Below are 23181 nucleotides of genomic sequence, written 5' to 3' on the forward strand. Positions count from 1 at the left end.
CTTCTCTTTTATGGCATGTTTACTCAGAAGATCTTTTAAAACAATGAAAACAGATATATGAAAATGTCCCCAACAAGATTACAGATTTTAAAAGTAATATAGGTAGTATTGAGTTTCCCAGAGTCTAGTCACATAATTTTTTTCTGATATTTTGAAATAAAATCACAAAAAAAATGTTTTTGAAAACAAGTTTTGTTAAAGTAATCAATGAATGTACATATAATAAATAATAAAATAAACACAAAGAACTGAAACAATACCATATTCATAGCTTAAAATAGATTTTAATATTTTCTAATTGTAAATAATACTTCATAAAATCTCTAGAAGATACAGAAAGTAATTTGGAAAACACAATTTACCAAAGCTCAGCACCAGGCACTCTCCATTGTTAATAGTACACTGGATTTTTTCTAGTCTTACAAACAGTACGCCAGGAGACACATTAGCATAAGACTCAGAAGGAAATAGCCCATTTCTCTGATCCCTGAAGAGCCTACAGATTGACAACTTGAGACAGATGGCCTGTTGTAAAGGCTTCAGTTTGAGGCCAGAACCTCTACATGGGTGAAAACTCTCCTGGCCAGGACTCCGTCTGCACTTTCCCGTAATGCACCTCGAGAGTCTCTCTGCTGGAGGAGATTTGATAGCAGGTATTGGGGTTATGGGTGGAGGACAGACGTGAGCCTGGCATAATGACTTTGAAGTGAGACGTGGGGACAGATTTGGATGGAACTGTAGTATTCCAGTGGGCTGCGTGTTGGCTGAGTCTGGTAGGCATGGCTGGGGGCAGTTCGGCTTCTGTTTCTTTGGCACAAACACATGCTAGTCTTGTTCTCTGCTTCAGCATTTCTTTTCCCATTAATCACAGGAGATCTGAGAAGCCTCATTTGCTTTGTTATTTTTATATTTTAAATTTGATGGCTGATAATATAAGGAGGGAACATGTCACGAGATATTAAAATGACTAACAGAGTGAAGTCAGAAATATGATCCAATTCAGTTACTCATGTAATCCCCTGTTCATAATATAAAATATGAATCTAGGAATGTTCTGTACATCAATATATATTATAAGAAGGCTTCTAACATCTTTCAACAAAAAGGTAATAATGAATTTTTAGGAATTGACATCAGTCCCCAGACTTTCTTATAGGATACTTGAGGTGGGCAGATGCTGAAGTAATAATCTAGAAATAAATGTGTTTTCTATGTTTAAAAGAGGTGATATATGTGAATCACATAAAATAGTGCTCAGCCATAACAAGCTCGCAATAATTGGCTGAATAAGCACAGAGTACACTTCAGCACAAAGAAGTCACTGGGCAATCTGTATGTCTGTACATTTACATTTGGTGTTTGCTGTGCTTAGCAAGCCCTTCTCTTCCATTACTCATTAGGCTAATTCCTACCCTTATTCAGAATCCCCCCTAGAAAGTCATCCCTGATATCTCCAGGCTTAGTCTTCAATATGCATAAACCTTCCCAATTTACATACTGCTCTTGATTCTAGTGGTCAAAACACTGTTTTCTATTTGATTCTTAGTTGTTTTTCACCTCATCATGCCATAGTAAATCCATTTATTTTGGAATGAAGATTTAAATAATTTAATACAATTCACCCAGAATCTGATATCAAAAGAAGTGAGACCAACACAACACTTGAATTGTTGTCAGTGCCATTGAGTCAATTCTGACTCCTAGTGACTCTGTGGACAGCAGAGCATAAATCTGCCTGGTCTTATCTGTGACATCCTCTCACCTTCCAGTGCTCTATCAGACAATGCTCCGCTGCTATTCATAGGGTTTTCATGGACAATTTTTTCTGAAGTGGGTGGCCATGTCCTTCTTCCTAGTCTGTCTTAGTAGGGAAGCTCTGCTGAAATTTGTCCACCGTGGGTGACCCTGCTGGTACTTAAGATAGTGGTAGCATAGCATTCATCACAGCAATAGGCAACTGCCACAGTATGACAACCAACAGAGGGGTGGTGTGGTTCCCTGATCAGGACACAAATCCGGACCGTGGTGGTGAGAATGCCGAATCTTAACCAATAGATCACCAGTGCTGGCTAACCGTTGAATACATTATCCAATTTAAATTAAGTTTTGTGTGTGGTTCAAGGTAGGGATGACGTTTCTTTTTTTCCCATGTCAATATCGAGTGGTTCCATCACCATTCATTAAAAGACATTTTTATTATACAAATAATACATTCATTCTAGAAAAACATAAAAAGAAAGAAAAAAGTGATGTGTGGAAACTCACCAGTCTATAGTATTTACCATTTTCCTTGGATTTGTTTTCTGTTTATGAATATAACTGTATCTTTCTTGTTTTCATGCTCTCTTTTCTCTCTCATAGTAATCCCATTTGCTTGATTATAAAATGCAAAAAATTTACATTTTAATATTTGTGAAATAGGAATACATTTTACAATGGTTTTATAAAGAATAAACAAAACCTCTTCAAAGGCCATATTAAACAGGCTGTGATTTGTCCTGGCTGGATCACTGTGAACTTAGCCATGCATAAAGGTTTCTATTTTTTTCACTGCCACCTCAGCTGAGTTAGTCCCATTGAAAGTCCCAAATATCATTAAAATTTAAGTTAGCTTGAACCTCTAATTTTCTAAAAAAGTTTTTAAAAGCATTAAAATAAAAAATCTGAGAACTCCCATTTTCAACAATGAGGGAGTACTTGGTATATTTTTTATCCATCCACCAAAAATCAAGTAGAAAAATAGACAAAGTATATGGAATAACTCTTTCAGACATTGATCAATGGAAAAAGTACAACTGTGATCCCTGAGATTAGGAACACAAATGAGTTGAGCCCTATGATTACCTTGATTTTCTCTCTGAAGGTGTTTTATGGATCTTGTTGTAGGAAAGGAGAACCAAGGTGAGAAAGGCAAAACTGTTGAATTGGGCAAGCAGAGATGGCAGTTTGTGAAAGCTTAGGTGAACAAAATTTTGAAGGCAATTTACCAGAGACAAGGAAACTATTCAGACAGAGTTCCAAAAATACATAAGGTAGTCCCCTTGAATCTGCTGCTGTAGTCTAAGTTTTGCATGTACAAAGTGAAATTTCACAAGGTTGGACAAAGAAAAACAAAGGAGCTAATCAATTTCCAGAGCTCAAACATGTTTGGATGGCCAATCAGCCAGAGTAAAAGGCCTTATTAAACACCTAAGCATTCAGTAGAGACTTAGGAAGAATCATATCATATAACTAGGGTTAAATTAGCCCTTTAAGAAAGGTTTTTCCAGACCTGCCCTAACAAAACTTTAAATCAAGCTCAAAATAATCACGATGATACACAAATAACTTAAGTCCCTGCCAAAAAAAAAAGTGAAACAGTTTTCAAAGAAAATGACAAAGCATAACATCCAATATTCAATGACATAATGTCACAATGTCCAATCTCCAATCAAAAATTACCAGCTTACAAAAAAGCAGAAAACTGTGGCACATAAACAGACAAAAAAAATGAGCCAATACAAGTGAATCCAATAATAACAGAAATTATTGAATTAGAAAGTGTAAAACTGCTAGTATAAATACGCTTAAAGATTTAAAGGAGAACACGAACATAATGATGTAAGAAATTAAAAATTTGTAAGAGAATCAGATGGAATTTCTAGAGCTGAAAATTATCTGAAATGAAAAATTCACTGTATGGTCTTAATTGCAAATTAAATACTATTGAAGAGAAGATCAAATAATTTGAAGGCAAGCAATAAGAATTATACAAATTGAAGTATAGACATAAAAACAAATGCCTAAAATATTTAACAGAAGCTCCGTGCCCTGTTTGACAATATCAAATGGTCTCATATACAGGAATTTTGTGTTCCAGAATGAGGACAGAAAATATTTTAAGACAAAATGTGTACAATTTTCAAAATTGGATGAAAATTATAAACCTGTATTATAGATACCTGAAGATATAGGATGAACCCCAACTCAAAATTTTGTTCAAATGTTGAGACTTATGATGCTACACACATATACCAAGAGGATCTGAAAAGGTTTACTTCTCACAAAATGAGGCATCTGGGGAGTGTAAGTCAGACTTCCAAAGCTGGTCATAAAATGGCTCGAGAGAACAGGGAAGGAAAGGATAATGGCTTGGGTTTTTATTGTGGTTAAAGAGTAGGGGGTGGTGAGAGTTCACTGAAGGAGGGAGCACTTGGGCTTTCTTACCATCTTTTCCAGATGTGGGCAGAAGGGGAAAAGGGAGGAGTGAGATTTAAAAGCTGTCAGTAATCAAACATCAAAAATTGGAGTCGGATTCTTTATTACAGCCCACAAAACCAAGAAACTCAGAAAGCCCAAGCAGAATAAATGCAAAGAAAACCACATCAAAGCACACCATAATTAAATTACTACAGTATAATTTGAGAAAAAGAAAATTTTAAAAGAATAAGCAAAGAAAGACACATTATATATAAAGATAAAGATAAGAACAACTACAGACTTCTTGTCAAAACAATGTAAGACAGTATACAATAGACCAAGATTCATAAAGAGCCAAACAAAAAAAAAAGAAAAAGAAAAAAACTCTAGAATTCTCTTTACAGTGAAAACTCCTTTAAAAAATGAGAATAGAGAAAGATGTAAATCTGTTTTTGGGAATGGCCAAGTAAGATTGCACATGATGCATCTTCTGGCAAATGATAAGTATAAAATCTGAACATAATGCAAAATGTAGCTATCTGAAGGCACTGGAGAGTTACAGAAGGATTCAGATTTGAAAGTGTAGTACACAGCAAATGGAGAGAATTATACACAGTAGAGTTACTATTATCATAGCTTTCATTATGGTGGAGTTAGATGCAAATAGAGAAGGGGAAAGAGAAGGGGAAGGGAAGGGAAGGGAAGGGAAGGGAAGGGAAGGGAAGGGAAGACCCAGAAGGAAAGTAGCCAGTTAGGGATCTCCCAAATTCTGTCTGCCCATACCTCTGGCTAGAGTAGACTCAAAGCAGCTCCGCTAAAGGAAAAGTATGTCAAGTAGGATCAGAGCTAAGGAAAAGAAACAGAATTTTCAACTTGAGTCCAACCAAGATAATAGCCTGCCAAAGTAAAACAAATGACATGCTTAAGAAAAAATAAACTAACAGAAATCAGAATTTCCACAACTCATAACTCATAATATCTAGAATAGACTCCCAGATATCTGATCAAGAAAATAAACATAAGACATAAATTATCAATATCTGGAATGAAAGAGAGGACATTACCAAAGATACTACAGAAATTGAAAGGATGGTTGGAAAATATCATGAGAAATTTAATGCCAATAAATTTAACAGACTAGATGAAATATAAAGGTTCCTTAAAGGACACTAATTATAAAAACTAACCTAAGCAAAGTTAGAAAAAGTGAGTAAACTTCTATCAATTAAAAAAATTGTATTCATTATTAAAAACCCTCTGAAAAAGTAGACTTCTGGCCCAGATAGTATTACTGGTGAATGCTATCCAAATTTAAGGAAAAAATAATTCCTAGACTACAAAATTCTTTCAGAAAATAAAGGAGCAGGGAATACTTCCCAGCTAATTTTATGAAGCCAAAAGTACCCTGTATAAAATTTAGACTAAGACATTACAGGAGCTGAAAAATCCTTCATGTGCAGATACCACACATTTAACAGAGTGCTAGCAAGTTGAGTATATATACCATGTCACGGGGAAGTGGGCTTCATCAAAGAAATGCAAGGTTGGTTTTATGTCCAAAAATCAATCAGTGAAATTCATCACATTAGCAGAATAAAGAGAAAAGCATATGATCATCTCACAAGATGCAAAAACGTATTTGACACAATCCAACACCTACGGAAAGCTACAAAAAAAATCAATAGTGAAACTCGCTCTCTAAGGTGGATGCTGCAGTGACAAAAGGAGAGACAAAAATCAGAGAGCAGAATGGGAAAATAGGTGAAACAGGGCTGGTGAGAGGATTAGGGACAAGGAAAGGGATGAGAGAAGTTGAAAGAGAAACCAGAGTTTAGCCAAGAGGCAAGGACAAAAGAGAAGAAAAAACATGAGAGTTTGAGAGAAAAGTGAGACAGAGAGAAGGGAGAAAGAGAAATATTCAGGGAGTGTAGAAGCATCTAAAGAATCTAAAGGCTCTCATTTGAATATTCATAGAGATTTTTGTTTTCATTTCACAAAAAATTTATTTCACATTATGACATTTATTCACCACTGTAATAAAAAGTAAGATGCTGTTTTCACTTTCTAGCATACAATTTCCTAGGTGTCATTATTCTAATAAGATTGTCAGTGGCCCACATGTTTGAGAAACACTAGAGCAGTGTTTCTCAAAGAACGGTCTTCAGACACTTGCATCAGAGCCACTTGGTTGCTGTGGTTAAAAGGTCAGGTCCTCATTCCCCATCCCATACATCCTGACTCAGAATCCCTGGGGTACCACTTAGGAATTTAAATTTTAACATGCACCCTCATGTGATTCCAATGCACATTAATGTCTAGAGAAGCGATTTAAACACTTACAAAAAACATAAAACAACAAATCACCTAAATGTCTCTTTCAAAGATTTCTGTGTCTGAATTGAATCTACCATTTGATCTGTGTGTTACAGAAAGACTGTATGGAGGTTAGACTCCAGCTGCAATTGCATGAACATGCTGACTGCAGGGCTGTTGCTATGCATGCTCATATATCCTCCCATCTTCTAAGCTCAAGGCCCTTCTCCTGCACCATCAGAGGCTCAAATCCAGCCCATGGTGATCATTTCTCCTCTGATTTCCGGTGGTAATTATTGCCTGCACCCCCTCTCCAACCCCAACATAGACATGAGCCACGTGTGGTAATGCTGTTGTTTGTATTGGTTTACTCTCTCCTAACCTCTCTGGAGGCTCCTGCAACACAGGAAGTTAGCCTTGTTGTTCTGTACGTGCTCGCCTCCCTGTATAACATCAGTACTCGGAAACAGCTTACTGATGGTGACAGACAGCAGATCATCAGTGGGAGTTGTTACCTGTTCTGTTTACAGAATCTTGGTTATAGGTGATCAATTCACCCAGGCTCGCAACCCAGACACTTGGGAGTTTCTTTGTAGCCTCTCTCCTCTGCCCAAGTCATGTAGATTTTTAATTCTTGACTATCTTGCAAATCCATCCTCAATCATCCTCAACATGCCATCTCCATGCGGTTGCCTCTGTTCAGCCCTCATTATCTCTCATTAGGATTGCAAATTTCTACCTCTTCTCAGCCTCCAGTCCCTCCAACCTCCTCCCTGCCAATCCTGTCTGTGTAATAGCTGCAAAAGTTATCTTTTGAAAATATTCACATGGTGAAGTCTCTCCCCAGTTTAATGTATTACAAACACTCCCACTTGTCTGCATATTACAGATGAATGACCGCTGCCCAGTGTTGAAACTGTTTGTCCTGACTCCACAGCTCTGGGTCAGTCCTGTCAATATGGCATTAGGAGCTCAGTCTCTGGAATGAAAAAAAATGCCTGAGTTTGAATTCCATCTCCATTACTTATTAGCTGTTTGACTTGAACAAGTTGTTTAATTCTCAAACTTCAGTTTTATCATGTATAATATGGGGAGAATAACAGTATTTGTCTCATAGGGTTGTCACAATGAGCAATTGAAACACTACATGCTGAGTGCTTAACCTAACACCCGGTGTATAGCCAGTGCTGAATAAATACTAGTTATCACTGTTATTTCATGCCTTTGTGTCTCTCTGTGATTTCTTCTGATCAGAATGACCTTGTCTATCTAGCAAACACCCACTCTTTTGTTTCCACTCTTTTTGTCCCTACTCAACTCCTGCTTTCTCTAAGAAACATATTGAACACCCAGGCCTCTTGGCTTCCTAATCACCATTGGATGTTTTACCTTGTGTGCTCAATCATCTAACTCACTACAGTATAAGAGTGTTAAAATATATGCGTTCCCTGATAAACAGGGAGGGAAAGGCCCCACCGTACTTATTTCTTTATCCCCTGAAGCTACTACAATAGTAATGCTATGACTTTTAATCATCAATCAATTAGTTGAAAGAATGAAAGAATGGCCAAGCAACTCCACTATGTATCTATCAAGGATCATTCTCATCTCTTTAAATATATTTAAAGTAGCCTTAAAGGACAGGGGATTCAGAGCAGAAGAAAAATAATCATTTCTTTTCTTCAACTACAATTTAACAGGAGAGATAGAGGGATAAACTCGGAGTAAATTGCTACATGTTCCCTAGTCCATATAGATCCCAACCATCTCCTCCAGTGGGCCTCAAACTGTTAAGGAGCGTATTCTTGTGTGTGTTGTGGTGGTGATCTTCTTGCTGGGGATGTACGTGGAAGTGAGAATCACACCACAATTCCGGATGGGAGGAAGCTGCTATCCAGATTGTGAAAGAGGCTCTTCTTTGTGGTTGGAGCACAGAAAACTGTGCTAAGCTTTTCTTATTGTAGGTTTCCTAATATGTTGGACCATGACAATTTTGGGAACTATGTTTACCACTCAGTTTGGGGCCATATGTTAGGTTAAAAGACCTATTGTTTGTGACTTGGAAGCATGGGTTTCCCAGGCCTCTGCAAGCAGGCAATCCTCTGAAAACAGCTTTTGTCTATTGCCACGCTGCAATCACTTGCCTCATTGTTGAAATTCAGTTTGAGAAGAAAAAAAAGGAAAGAAAGAAAGAAAAGGAATTGTCATCTGCAGCTGCAAACTCCAAAACCTTCTGGGGCTCAAGACACGTTAGAATTGCTGAAGCTGTTAGAAGAATCTTTTCTCATTGTTTTTGGACTTCTTCACCTTCAGTTAACTTCTCAAGTCTTCTCAAAGCCAATGAGGACTATGCTTTTTGTCATCTAAACCATATCACAGGATCTATCATTTTTACCCATGAAGTCGATTTTTCAAAATAAATCCAGCACAAGTTTATAAAATTACTCTATGGTTTATAAATGGTTTCACATTTTAGCACATAACTAGATTTCATATGAAGTTTTGAAGACTATTAACTGATATCTCAGCAAAAGAAGCACTAGCCAAAATATTGTAATTGCACACCAGACCCTTCTCCTTGCTGTCATGTTAATTGTAGATTTCCCTAATTGAGAATCTGTGGGTGAGTATCTGCCCCGGAAGCCTCGTATGTGTCAAGACATCTGGTTTGCTAACCATCACACTGCCTTTCAGTGTGAAACTAACTGCAAACACTTCTCCCTGGGACCTACCCCTCACATGCAGAGTTGCTTAGATCTGGCGCTGGCTAGATACGACGTTAGGAAAGTGTGCAAAGAAGTGTGCTGAGTTGCTAGCTCGGATATTGGTAACACATTTGGGCTGTGGCAAGGTAATGGTTCTAATGATAAAATTGCAAGTTATGTCAATTCACTGGTATTTTTTTTTAATAATAGTGTTAAAAAATGAAATGCTTTGTTACAGGGAATGTCTGTGAAGTTCAATAAAAAGGGAGAGTGTTTGGAAAAGCGTGTTCAAAAGCACAGAGCCCTCGCCTGCCCTTCCTGCTGTGCTGTTTCCAGGACGGCTGCAGACCTCAGAACACACCAGGATGATATTCAATGAAAAGAAATTTACTTTTATTTAACTGAAATATTGACTTTATTGAGCTAAAATTATAATTTCAGACTCAGATAAAACTGTACTTATTTTCCATTGGTCTATCTGTGTGACATTGGACAAGTTATTTAAGCTCCTTTCTCCTCACTTCTCCCACCTGCAAAGGGGAGTAACTTGTCTCCCTCAAGCCATTAGATGGAGCACGGAGAGAAGTGAAAATGTCCTGCCTCGTGTCTGATGCTCATCAGTTCCCAAAGAACGGTGCTTTGCCTCTACTGCTCAGGAGTTCTACCTCGTTAAATAAAGGCATCCCTGTCACTTAAAAGTAAAGTAATAAACAATTTAGGTTAGATATCTCTGAAATGGCCTAAAGTAAACCAGGGCAGAGATGATGGGAAAATAGAAAATGGTGGATCTAGTACAGATACAATAAACATTTTCCACCCTCAATGAGCCATCTAATGCAGAAATGAACACTTCTCTCTGAGGATAATCCTAAAAAATTATTTAAATAGAAATAACTGTGATAGGAACTGGGACAGAGCCACAGAAATTGTCACAAATACTCATTAAAAGAATAGAAATCCCAACGTGCAAGCCTAATACCCTAAGAGAATTCAGAGGCTTGTCAAATAAACAGTGTGAAATTTTTCATTGAAAGCGTTGGACAAGTGTGTTCTCCTGACCTCTGTGAGTATCCAGGGAAACCACCTGGTACACCTTTGTAGAAAGGAATTTAAGCAGTCGATACCGGAAAGGAACAGATGACCCATAGAAGCTGATGCTGAAGCCAGCTAATGCCTTGATTTCTTGCACACTATTGCGTGTAGTTTTTGTCTCCTGGTTCCATGTTTTTGACAATAAATTCTGTGCCGTTGCATTTTTCCTTGCCTACTCCCCGGCAAAAAGCAGTAGCTCAAAAGATGAATAAAAAAATTGTGATCAAATTCTATTCAACAGTTAAAATTAACAAAGAAGCACCGTATGAATCAGTAGCAAAAATCTCTAAAACATGCTGCTTTAGCCAAAATATACATATATATTGGAAGAAAATACACATGTAGTGTGATACTGTTTATAAAAAGTTTTCCAACCTAAAAATTATTTTTAAATTTCTGTTGATAAATAGTAACTCTTTAAACACTTGCCTAGGAGTATAAGCACTGAATGAATGATATTGATCATTTCTATGAGAGAATCAGGGGACTGGGGTCCAAGGGCAGTAAACAGGGGCCTCACCGCCTATATAATGTTTACAAATCCACAAAAAAATTATCTGTAGCAAATACAGCATGGTGTTGCCCTTTAATAAAGCTTCGAATGATACATAGGTGTTTATTATTTTATTCTCTGTTTTGGTCAAAATGTTTATAATATTTCATAAAACAGGGTAAAATAAATAAATATTATTCTTAAGGAATTAAAAATGCAGTTTTACTTTGTCTGCTAAAAGAATTACAAAAAACTCTCTTTTAGTTCAACCTCTTCGCTGCTGGCTGCACGGCGAATGTAACACGTAGATCAATACCTTGCTGAATTGACTTGCAGGCTGCCCCTGGCCTCCAGAGAGTGTATTAACCACTTAGAGGTAAGTCAGTACATATATCTGTTGGATTCAAAGCTATATTTTAGCATGCTATTCAAGATCCTTTAAAATCCAGCTCAAATCTCCTTTTAGGACGAAGTCTTGTCAGTTGTCAATATCTATTACCTGTCAACATCTATTACTTATCTATTATCAATGTCATGCAACTGGTCGCTGGCATTGCAAACTCTCTTTTACACCTCTGTGCCTTAGCCTGAAATCCCTGCTCTTCTATTTCTCTGTCATTTGAGCACCTATTCAGTGACAGGGTCAAATTATGTATTAGCCCTTCTGAGGAGACAAGGCAAGTTGGGTTCTTCCATCTCAGTGCAGCCCTCGTTGTACAAACATGCATAGGGTGCTTAGCTCAGGATTCTCTAACCATCTGGTTACTCATCCCTTTGCTCTTCTACTCTCTGCACTTTGAGATCCTCATCAATAGTGCCCTTATTTACCCATTTGGTCACAGGTTGGCCATGTAATAAATGATTGTAAAATGCTGAACAAATTAATGTTTACATGAGATATCAGTTATGTTTTGATGACTATTCAAAAGGTGCTAATTCTGGAGATTTGCCACTTCATACATCACCAACAGGTTTCAATTTAAAAAAAAGGTGCGTTTGAATGAGTTAAAGCACTAAGAACAACAACTGGTACATAACGAGTGCTGTGCAATGGAAGTGTTGGTATTATTGGTCAATCAGAGCTACATTGTCATTTGTACAAATCTGATCTTGGAATGCCTCTCTGCAGCCTTGGAAAGCTTTAAAAGTGCCTTCTCTTTGGTGCTGACCCTGAATGCCCAACCTATTAGCAGCTGTGTGAGGAGCACAGTGATGCCAAAATCAGGCTTTGGAGGCAAAGCTGGGTGAGGCTGGGAGATGACGGATCCTCCTTAAAACTCAACTTTGATCGGTCCAGCTCTGATGGTAATACTCATCTCCAAGAGTTATTTTGAAGAAGATTGGGACAATGCAGGTGAAGCCTCTAACATCAGCATCACTCATCAGTGGGGGATAAGGTGACCAGGTCCCAACTCATTGGAATTCCACCAACCTTGGGTGAGGAGAACAGCCCAGCAGCAGGGGCTTGCCTCTGGCAGCAACAAGATTATGTTTCTCACCATTTGGAGAACTGTGGCCTGCTGCAAATAGTACTGAGCCTAGACTGAGGGGTCTGGGTTCAAATTCTGGCTCTAACAAATAGGGAATCTTCTGTAGATGCCCTTAAACTCTCAGCCCCAGTTGCTTTAATTATTAAATGAATATAGGAGACCTACTTCTCAGAGTGGCTGTGAGGCTTAAAAGAAAAAATATGTGTGAAGTACCCTAGGATATCAATAGCCTGGTTAGAGCTGAGAGCTTACATTAGACGAGTATTAGAGCATCTTCTTTTTCTGTTCTATGTGTGTGGTGATGAGCTAGGAGCTGATGACGCAGGGGCAAATGATACAGACGTGCTCCTTGCCTGGTTGACCTTTAATCTATATACTAAGTGCTAACTGTTTTAATTTGACCTACTTTCATTTAATCCTTAAAATAAATTTAAAAGACACATTATGAAGTCTATCAGAGTGCCTTGAACATAATAGGTACAAAATAAAATAGATGTCAAAATATGTGTGGAGAATTCAGAGACAAATAAGAAAATTTATTGGAGATTGGAGTATTCTGACGAAAGAACATTAAGAGTTTCCCCAAATCAGATATCAGGCTCACACTATGCATCCATCCATCATTTATTTCTTGGACATGAGACTCCCAGGCAGGAAGATATGTGTATTCTCTTAACCAGGTAATGGAGGTCCTGTCCATTTGTGGCAAGAGTTGTGTGAGCTTCTGCTCCACCACCCAGAGCTGATAAATGTAACTCCTCACTCCCCAAACCAGCTTTCTCTCTACACCCCCACACCACCATGCAGATGCCTGGCTGGCCATGCAAGAAGGGTGTGCATTTGGCAGATGAAGTCAGGGCTACTCAGCATCCTTGGTACTTTGGCCAGTGCTTTGGGGAGAAGGGGTAGGATAGGAAAGTCCTACATTGGGAAGAAAGCTGCAATTCTGAGGTGCCAGGGCAGAGACCAGACCCTGGGACTCCTCTTGGTGTCCCCTGAGCTTATAGCTGAAAGAGGCTCTATCTTTCACACGCCTGTGGCTGCGTGAAGAGAGATTTGAACTGCTGGTCCAAGCGAGTCCCCCACAAGCCGGGAGGAACCAATACCCTGCACCCTCTCAGGGTGCCCTGCAGTCGGCTGCACCTGGGACTGTGTAGGTGTATTTTTCTCCTCTTGTTGACTTGGTTACCGAAAAGAGCTTTTGATGGAGACCACATCCTTTTACTGAGTATCAGGAAAGTTTATTAAAAGTGGCTCAGAGAACACAATAAAACCCCCAACTATCTGATTCAACTCTGCTTGCCTCACTTTCCTTTCTCTGTCACCAAGGTATAAACACACATTCTGCAATCAGCTGTACTTTCCAGTTTGAAAGAAGATTTCAGAAAGTGAGATAAGATAAACAGGCAATGGCAATGATAAATCAGAACATATATAGGATTCTTTTTAAAAGATATGCTGAATTCTCAAAGTATCTGAAAACAAGCTCTGCTAGGCTACAAATACTGATATGTTTTAACCCCCTCTGTGGTAACTACCAGGAATATACTATCTAGGGTGACAAACAGCTTTCAAAGACTCCTTCCCTTTTGTTCAACAGTGTCTGCTGAGGACAGGGAAAGTGATCTTTGCTCCCTTCCCCTTCACTTTATTGCCCTCATTTCTTCTCTGAGATATTAGTTTGGATGCCACTTGGATGGTTTTCCCAACTACCCAAATCTAGGGGAGGCACCCACTCTGATCCTCAGAGTTCCCCGGTGTCCCCTACCTTTGCAATGACCTCTGTCATGATTGCCAGCCTCTCGTCTGTAATGTCCAGTGGGGTAAGCCTGGGGAGGACAGAGACCATTTCACCCTTATTTATCAGTGTGTCCCCAACACAGGGCAGGCCACTTGGCACACAGCAGACTCTCAATCAGTGTTTGTTAAATGAACAACGTACAAATAAATCCATGAAGAAAAAGCTCCTTGGTCCACAAAACTTAAGTCTCAGGTGAGGACGGAGAGAGAAGAGACAGACATCAAAACAACAATTTTAATATACTAGCATAGAAGGACAATGGAGCACAGTGACTCACCATGGGGCAGCTGGAGGAAGATGCACTGCTGGTCTTTACCAAGTGGAGAAGGCCAGGCTTGGAAAGGCTTGGGACGGGGGAGATGCCTGGGGGCAAGTCATGGTGGCAAAAGGGCAGAAGTGTATTCTAAGCAGAGGGAATAGAATGTGCTTGGGCATGAAGGAGTAAAGGCTATGGGAATTCTATAGCTATGGTGTTGTATTGATCCATTTCCCATTTTACCCTTTCGACAGCCAACCGAGGTGATATGGGGTATTTATGCAATATGGATTAAGAGGTCAAGTGTCAAAAATGACATGGCTTGCCAAGACCACTGGTTAAGCGGAAGAGGCAGAACAGGAACCCACAGCTCTGGCACTTGCTAGCTATGCGGCATTGAGTACATTATAAGCCTCAATTTCCATATCTTTAGAACGTGCATGCCAATGCCTACTTCATAGACTTGTCTTAAAAATTGAATCAGGAAAGAAATGTAAGTCCTAGCATCGTGTCGTGTGGCAGGTGCTCAGTAAATGTTCTTTTTCTTCTTTTTCCCTTTTCTTCTGTATTCTAGTCACATCCCCTCTATCTACCATTCTTGGTGCTGTTTCTTCCCTTTTTGCTTCGCTGTAAGTCCCAGACTGAGCCTGGTGGTGGGATGAGTCAGATTCCTGCTTGCCCTGGAGGCTGGCAGATGCCCTGGCCCTGAGCAATCTCCCTTTCAATCCCAATCCTCTTAAGTGGCCGCACGGTGATCTCACTCCTTGGCCGGCCCCCCATGCCTCTCTGCCTCCTGAGCTGCTACATATACTTCTGGAGCCCAGTCTCTGAATTATGCATCTTTATGGGTCCTGAGCCTAGCGCTCAGTAGAGGTTTAAAAAATGCTTGCTGCTGATGACACAGTCTTTGTCAAGCCAGAATTACAGAACAATTACAGTGTCAGGGCGGAGGTCGGCCGCCCGTTCTGTGATGGTTAATTGTGGACGGAGCCACCAGAGAGCATGGCGTGTGGATGCTCTCAAGTCAGCGGGGAAGAAAAGACCCAGCAGCATAAACATTTCTGCTTTTCAAAAAAACATTTTTAAGGGAAAAGACTTTTGGAAAACGTCTTTCTTTGGAATCAGCTAAGACATTAAACACACACAGCTGAGTCATTCTAAATTAATAAAGAGCAGACATGGGCAGGGACACCAGAATTATAAATCGTCTGCTTCGTGTTTGGCAAGTTGCCTTCCATATATTATCCATGTATTATCTCACTTAATCAATATTCATCAGATATTTTGCGGAGGGGACATGTTTCATAAATCCAGTGACAGTGTGTTCTGAGGTGATATCAACTGATACAAAACCACTTTTTTCCAAGGAATTAACTAACCTACCAAATGAAATGTTCATTGCATTAATGAGGTTTTGTCATATAGTGTTGGTGTAAATAACCCCCAAATCTCAGTGGCTTAAACCACAAACATTTATTTTTTTGTTCACGTTGTATGAACACGTTCATGTTACATATTGGTTGAGCCAGCTGCTGCTCTGCCGCCCGTGTGTCCATCCTGGGACGCAGGCTGAAGCAGCAGTTCTGCTGACAGAGATAGGCCAATCTCCTGGCAGAAGGGAAACCCCATGGCCACGCCAGGCCACAGCTCTCACAGCCTCTGCCTGGACATGGTCCATGCCATGTCTGCACATGTTTCATTAGCCACAGCAAATCATGTGGGAGCCCACGTGAGAACACTCTTCCTGTGGGGAGGGAGGGCGAGGTCCCTGTAAACCACAGAGCAGTGGACATGAATTCTCCTTTGACAGGGGAGGGGAGTGAGCAGTTTGGAACGATATTAAATCTTATGGCTGACGCTAGAAGCCATGATGTCTCCTTTCAGCTGGTGAAACCACATGCCATTAAGTTCTACAAACGATGACTTTCTGTGCTCCTATGCATTTTGCGTGCCACAACCAGACCAGTTAAGAGGCTATAAAAAATTTGTCAGGAAAAAGTTGTGGGGAGCCTGAATTAAAGCAATAGCAATGGGAGGAAGAGAAAAGGACGGATTTGAGACATATTTAAGATCTATAATGATCAATCATAATTCATGGTGATGAAATTGGTAGGAAGCCAAGAAAGGAACCGAGGATGTCTTGAAGGTTTTGGAGTGTTTACTAGCCATTTGGATAGGAAGGTTTTGTGGGAGGGGGAAATAACAGAGTTTACAATTTAGGGCAATTAGGTCATCAATAATTCTTTGCTGGTTTATTTGATTTCAGACCATCATCACTGTTTAGCTGTCTTCCCACAAGAATGGAAGATTTCAGTAAAGGCACATGTGGCAGCCACTTTGCAATCCATATTCTCATAAAATTTTGGACCGTTGACTCGACTCAGGAGAGAGTGATCATTAGTGGACGCAGCAGGTGGGGGAGCTCCTTGCACGTAGTGTCGTCGAGTGGACCTGAGGGTGAGGCCCAGCAAGTCCGGCACCAGTGGAAGCGCGGTCTAGTAGCTGCATAACGGCAGCTCTCTAACCCTCCTCAGAGAGCAGTGCTTCAGTCTCACCAGGGATACTAAAACTCGTAGTTAGCACAGTGGGCAGGAATTTGGAGTTCTAAATGATGTGGAAACAGGTTCTAACTTTACTGCCAACAGAAGATAAATTTGGATGAAAAAGTAACAATACTGTAGCGCTGATTAGAATGGCACTCAGGGTTTGTCATGGTAGTTCTTTTCTCTTTTTCGACCCCCTAATTTTTCCCTCCAATTATAATTTGCTAACATTTCTTATAAGAATGAAACCAGTTGGGGTCTAAGCATTTGCTCGGGTGAAAGCTGAGTTTGAAATTAATTTCCCTGGAGAAAAGAAGGTCTCCAAATGGGTCATATTAGCCACAAAGGTTGAAGTGTGTAAAGGCATTTTAAACCCCGGAGCTAAAACGCTCCCGGAGAAAGGGGAGTGGCGGGGCAGCAACGATTTCAATTCCTTTCAGAAGAGCAGGAGAGCAACCACCAACCTCACAGGATGATGAGACGTGATTCTACAAAACTAAACAGAAGCACTGAAGTCCATTCCAAAATCTGTCAGAGATGGGTAATTTACTTTCAAAAAACCTAGCAGGGTCTCCTGCATTGGACAAGGCTCTACGTCAGGTGCTGTGAGTGTCTACAGAGATCAAGACAGAACTCTGCCCTCAAAAGGCAAATAATTTATTTCAGAAGGCAAAGCATATAAAACAAAATATCTTAATATTTGGTAGAACTAAGTAACAAAGGATGTTTTAAGGGTTCATGCATTAATTTACGTGTTCATGCTTCAAGTATTTTGGAAGACCTACTAGGTCCAAGCGCTAAACCCTATACTTGGGATACAGCTTAAATGAGCAGAGCCCCTCCCCTCAGCTGGAGGCATGCGATTACAGTTCAACAAGATAATTGCTGACATAGAGGCATAAATGGAATACTAGTAATGAGTATAGCATATATTTTGATAACAGAATGAGCAGGATTTTGTTTTTCCCTCACCATTATTGTTATGATAACCACGAACCTAAATTTCCTGGGATTTATTTTTCTTGTTTACAAAATTAAGAATATTTTACTTACTTCAAAGAGCTAGTCTAACAATATAATAAGAATGTATATGTTAAGTTCAGGCACAATGTCAATGTACCTAGAAGAAACTGCATATGGCAGCCATAGTAGTATTGCCATGGGAAGCAGAAGAGAGAGCAATCCTCCTTTCTTGTTAGGTAAAGGCAAAGAAAGCAACATGAAAAGAAAAACAGCATCACAAAAAAAGATAGGATTGGAGGGCATTTTTCCCCTTCAACTTCCTTGTAAAGTCCAATTTCATCATTTAAAACTCATATTGAGTATTTTGTTCCCTGGGAAACCTTTCTTCCAAGAATGGTCAATTGCCCCCTCCATTCTCCCTCTACTGTACATAAGTCTATTATAGCATTTATCATACCCATAGCTAGATGGTTGAACATGTTCCTGTCTTTTTAGCCCGTAATATTTTTTGAGAGAACGAACCCAGCTTTTATCATCTTTGGGTTTCTCACTTCTGGCTCAACTTAGCATAATGCTGCTTGTTGAATAAGCAATTAAGGAGCTAGACTGTCACTGAATTTTCTGGTACCTGAGGAAAGAATGTATCACAGGAGGAGGAAGCACTGGCAACATTTGTCTTTGAGCTTTAGGAAGTGTGTTGTTCTGGCACTGAAAAACCAGGCATGCTCTCTGTCCATGATACATGCTCCCCCCAAAATTATGTATTGAATCAAGTATTAGTTATTGATTCTCACGATTGTCACTTGTTAGTCTCACAAACACAGATTTGATCAGGCCACTGTTCTTGAAATTGTCTATATAGGGTCAACACAAACTACTGATCATTTTTTTTTTGGAAATAAGTCTTTCCAAAACTTATGCTGACCTATTTTCACCTTCAGCACCTGAAGCTCTTCCCACATGTCTCCTGCTTCTCTATTTTTCCTGTAGTTCTCAAAATAGCTATGGCCTTTCAAGTGTAAGGTTATGTCGGAGGCATGGAAAGGCTACTCTGCTTTCTCTGCCTGATATATTACCAGTTGGCTTTCAAAATCCACTTCAAACAAAATGTCTGAAAAATTCCTTCATGCAGAATTAGCCACTTCTTCCCTTCAGAAGCCAAAAGTTTTTGCTTGTCATGTGTAATATTGCGTCTTCCAAGGTTAGTTACATCAACTATGTTATCAGTTCTTTGAGGCAGAACATGGTGTTTTCGTTTTCATTTACCCCAGCACCTAGTGAAATGCATGGCTTATGTTAGATGCTCAAAAATGTTGGCAGAAAGGAAAGATAAAAGACAGAAGTATGAAAGAAAGAAAGAAAGGAAAGAAGGAAGGAAGAAAGGAAGGAAGGGAGGGAGGGACAGAGTGAGGGAAGAAAGAAGGAAAGAGAGAGAGAGATAAAGAAAGAAAGGAAGGAGGGATGGAGGAGGGAGGGAGAGAGGGACGGAGGGAGGGAGGGAAGGAAGGAAAGAAGGAAGGAAGGAGAAAGAAAGGAGGAATAGAGAAAAATGGAGGGAAGAAGAGAAGAAAGGAAGAACCATTTGAGGAAACCTGCCATGAATCTGTGACAATAACAACAGCATTGGTGTAATTTTATTGTACTACTATGTATTGAGCACCTACTGTGTTCCAGGCACTTTGTTAGAGACTTTATATTTCATTTTCTCCACACAGCTCCCTTAGTTTAATAGGTTTGTAAGTTTGGAATTTACATCTCCATACACTTTTCATAAAACTTAAAGACTGCACTTAACTCAACTGGCAAAGAAGTTTTGAAGATTGAGTAACGAGTAAACTGGTCACTATATGTCTTATAATATCTATCAGCCCCTGTACAGGTCTCTTACATTTAGGTATATAAACATTCAGTAAATGTTGACTAAATACTCAGTGTAAGGAACACTGCATTGAGTCTCTGAATAACGTACAGAAATGGTTACCTTTTTTTTAGGACTCACAGCACCCATGTTCCCTAATCCAAGATACCCAATGATCCCAGCGGTGTTAGCATGTCTACATGATTATTGCTGGTATGTATACATGTTTGTCCATTTAGCTAGTTACTTCTTTGGGGTACATTTCTGGAAGTTAAGTGGCTGTCTAAAAGGTGTGAACATCTTTAAAGTTTTTATGTATAAATTGAAATTGGCTTCCATAAAAGGTTTACCCACAGTGAGTATATAGAGAATTTCTGCACACTCACAAACCCTTAGCACTTTCAATATTTAATGATAATAATTTATTCATATTTAATTTAAAATTATTCTTTCATAATAAGATAGATAATGATTATACCTCATTGTATATTTTATGCTTTTAAGATGAACAACTTTTTATATCTGTTGATCATTTGTATTTCTCATTGTTTGTTTTCTATATGCTTTGTCTATATTTATATAGTTTTATTTCTGTTTTCCAATATATATACACTATGGATTTTTTGATGTGTACTTTGCAATTTTTTTCACAGTTTGCTTTTTAACTTTGCTTATGGTATTTTTGACATATAGATGGCTTTAAAAATGTAATTAGATCTATCACTCTGCATTTGCTGTTATGCTTACAAATGGTAAATCAATTTAATTTTAGATCCAATGATACAAAAAGCTACACTAGGGTAGAATTGTGAAATGTTTCATTTTGAGATGAAATCTTTAGCTATTGACACGTCAGACTGTGTCAAGGTATGATGAACTGAAGGTGCCCCTGAGGAGCTGAAGCGGTAATGGAAACCACTCTGAGCGGCAAGGTTGTTCAAGGTCACGCTCAAACCCCACCCCGAACAGGACTGAAGCCACCTACTCAGAATTCTGCTGACCCTTGACTACACTGGGCACCTTGCCCTTGTCTGGAAAAACACCAGATTTTAGCATACTAAAAATTGACATTTCTGAAGAACGCAGTTTACATAGATAAAGTGCTTTTCCCCTGTAACTTCAAGAAGAAATAGTATGAAACTAGAATTTTGGAAAACTGGAAATAGTTTTTATTTTGCTTGACTTTCACCCTCAGATTATTTTATTTCTGAGCAAACAGTTAAACCCTAACCGTCCCTGGGATCTTAATCTGTGAACTTTCTAGAATTTATATTTTAAAGAATCTTAAATAGACACACAGTGTAATAACACCTTTTTTGTGACCTTAGAGAATGAAGAAAATTGGTGTTGAGTTATCCCTCTGCATATTTCTGCCTCTCCGGAATGACGTTGTTCTGTGTGGAGTGTGTGAGTATGTGAGTGAGTACGGCAGAAGAGAATGCGTTTTGGAGCCTGAATCATCTGAATCAGCTTACTTCTGCCACTTGTGACCTTAGGAAGTTGCCTAAACTTTTCTTCGAAACTCTCTTTCATCTGAGGCAAAGATACTGTCATGAAAATGTTAGGTAAGAAATGTCACATGCTCAGCACATGCTGGACCCTAAGTAATGCATCTTGAGGAGCAGACTTGCTAAAATGGAAAGAGCCTGGAGTGACCTGTGGTCTACTGGGATCTACCCCACCCTTTCACCCTCAGGCTGTGCACTTATAAGTTTGAGCAAAATAATGCCTATCTTGTAGGAATGCTATGGTGAGGAAAGGAGATTATGTAGTCCCACAGATCCCCAAAAGTCCTGCTATATCATCCTCCTGCATTTTCCTAATTAATTTTCTCCCTCACTCACCAAGACAATTTCATACTTCTGCTCTTGACTCTGATTTTCAGCAATAACCTGTCCCCCTCTTCACTCCCAAATAATAACCTCGCTTCTTATTTCACCGATGAAGCAGAAACAATTCAATGAGAACTAAATCATCTTTCTGACATCCTAACTACCAATCCACGGCATTGGTCCCCACACCCTGCCGTGTCCGTTTTTAACCCTGGATTCACCATGAGTGACCTTTCCTTTCCGCATCTAAGGATAATTCCTCCAAATGTTTACTAAATCTGATTCCCACCTGCCTAATGAAAGACCTGCTCTTTATTCATCCCTGTCTCTTCTGCATCATCAGGATTTCTCTCTCTAATGGATATTCCCATCAACATTCACAGTGCTATGTTTCTCCCATCTTAAACCAACACACACATTCCTTTACCTACATCCTCTTTAGCTAAAATGCTGCCACAATTCTCTGCTCACCTTTACAATGAAAATCCTAGAATGGGCTGTCTGTAACCTCTGTCTGCACTTGCTGTCTACAATGAAACGTTTCTAGTCAAGGCTACCAGGGACATGCTAGTCCAAGCCACCATCACATACAGACTGGAGATATGTGATGGCTTCCCACCCGGTCTCCAAGCTCTTATGTTTGCCCTGTTGCAATTTATATTCTAAAGAGCAACAAATGATCTTTTCTTTTTCAATTTTTAAGAATATTTATTGTGGAAAATTACATGTAACATAAAATTTACCTTCTTAACCATTTTTAAGTGCGCAGTGCAGTAGTGTTAACTACATTCACATTGTTGTGCAACCATCACCATCATTCATCTCCAGAACTTTTTCACCATCCCAAACTGAAACTATACCATTAAACAACTCTGTATTTTCCCCTCCCGCAAGCCACTGTCTCCTTTCTGTCTCTATAAATTTGACTCCTCTAGGTACCTCATATAATTGGAAACATACAGTGTTTGTCTTTTTGTGAATGCTTTATTTCACTTAGCATAATGTGCTCAAGGTTTATCTATATTGTAGCCTATACCAGAATTTCTTTACTTTTTAAGGCTTAATAATATTCCATTGTATATATGCATACATATACCACATTTTGTTTATCCATTCATTTGTCGATGGACACTTGAGTTGCTTCCATTTTTTGGCTCTTGTGAATAATTCTGCTATGAACATGGGTGTACAAATATCTCTTTGATACCCTGCTTTCAATTATTTGGGCATATACCCAGAAGCAAAATTGCTAGATCATAGGGTGATTCTATTTTTAATTTTTTGAGGAACCATCATACTGCTTTTCATTGTGGCTGCACCGTTTTACATTCCCACCAATAGTGCAAAAGGGTTGTAATTTCTCCACAACCTCACTAATAGCAAATAATCTTTTAAAAGGCTGAATTAGATCAAAGCACTCTTCTGTTTAAAAAAATTGCTTCGGTGCCGGCCGGTGGTGCAGTGGTTAAGTGCACACGTTCTGCATCCGCTGCCCAGGGTTTGCAGGTTCAGATCCCGGGCGCACACCGATGCACTGCTTGTTAAGCCATGCTGTGGTGGCGTACCATATAAAGTAGAGGAAGATGGGCACAGATGTTCGCTCAGGGCCAATCTTCCTCAGCAAAAAAGAGGAGGATTGGCATCGGATGTTAGCTC

General features: G+C 39.3%; 1 long non-coding RNA gene across 1 annotated transcript; it reads left to right on the forward strand.

The window, feature by feature from the left end:
- Positions 1 to 570: 570 nt before the first annotated feature.
- LOC147916036 (uncharacterized) lies at positions 571 to 21277 on the forward strand. Its single transcript, XR_015553598.1, has 4 exons — positions 571 to 653; positions 11047 to 11158; positions 19828 to 19906; positions 21022 to 21277. It is a non-coding gene; the product is annotated as an uncharacterized LOC147916036 (long non-coding RNA).
- Positions 21278 to 23181: the final 1904 nt, after the last annotated feature.

This window comes from Ceratotherium simum, chromosome 11, assembly GCF_057802395.1.
Source record: "Ceratotherium simum simum isolate JZ-2026a chromosome 11, ASM5780239v1, whole genome shotgun sequence".
Classification (NCBI taxonomy): Eukaryota; Metazoa; Chordata; class Mammalia; order Perissodactyla; family Rhinocerotidae; genus Ceratotherium; species Ceratotherium simum.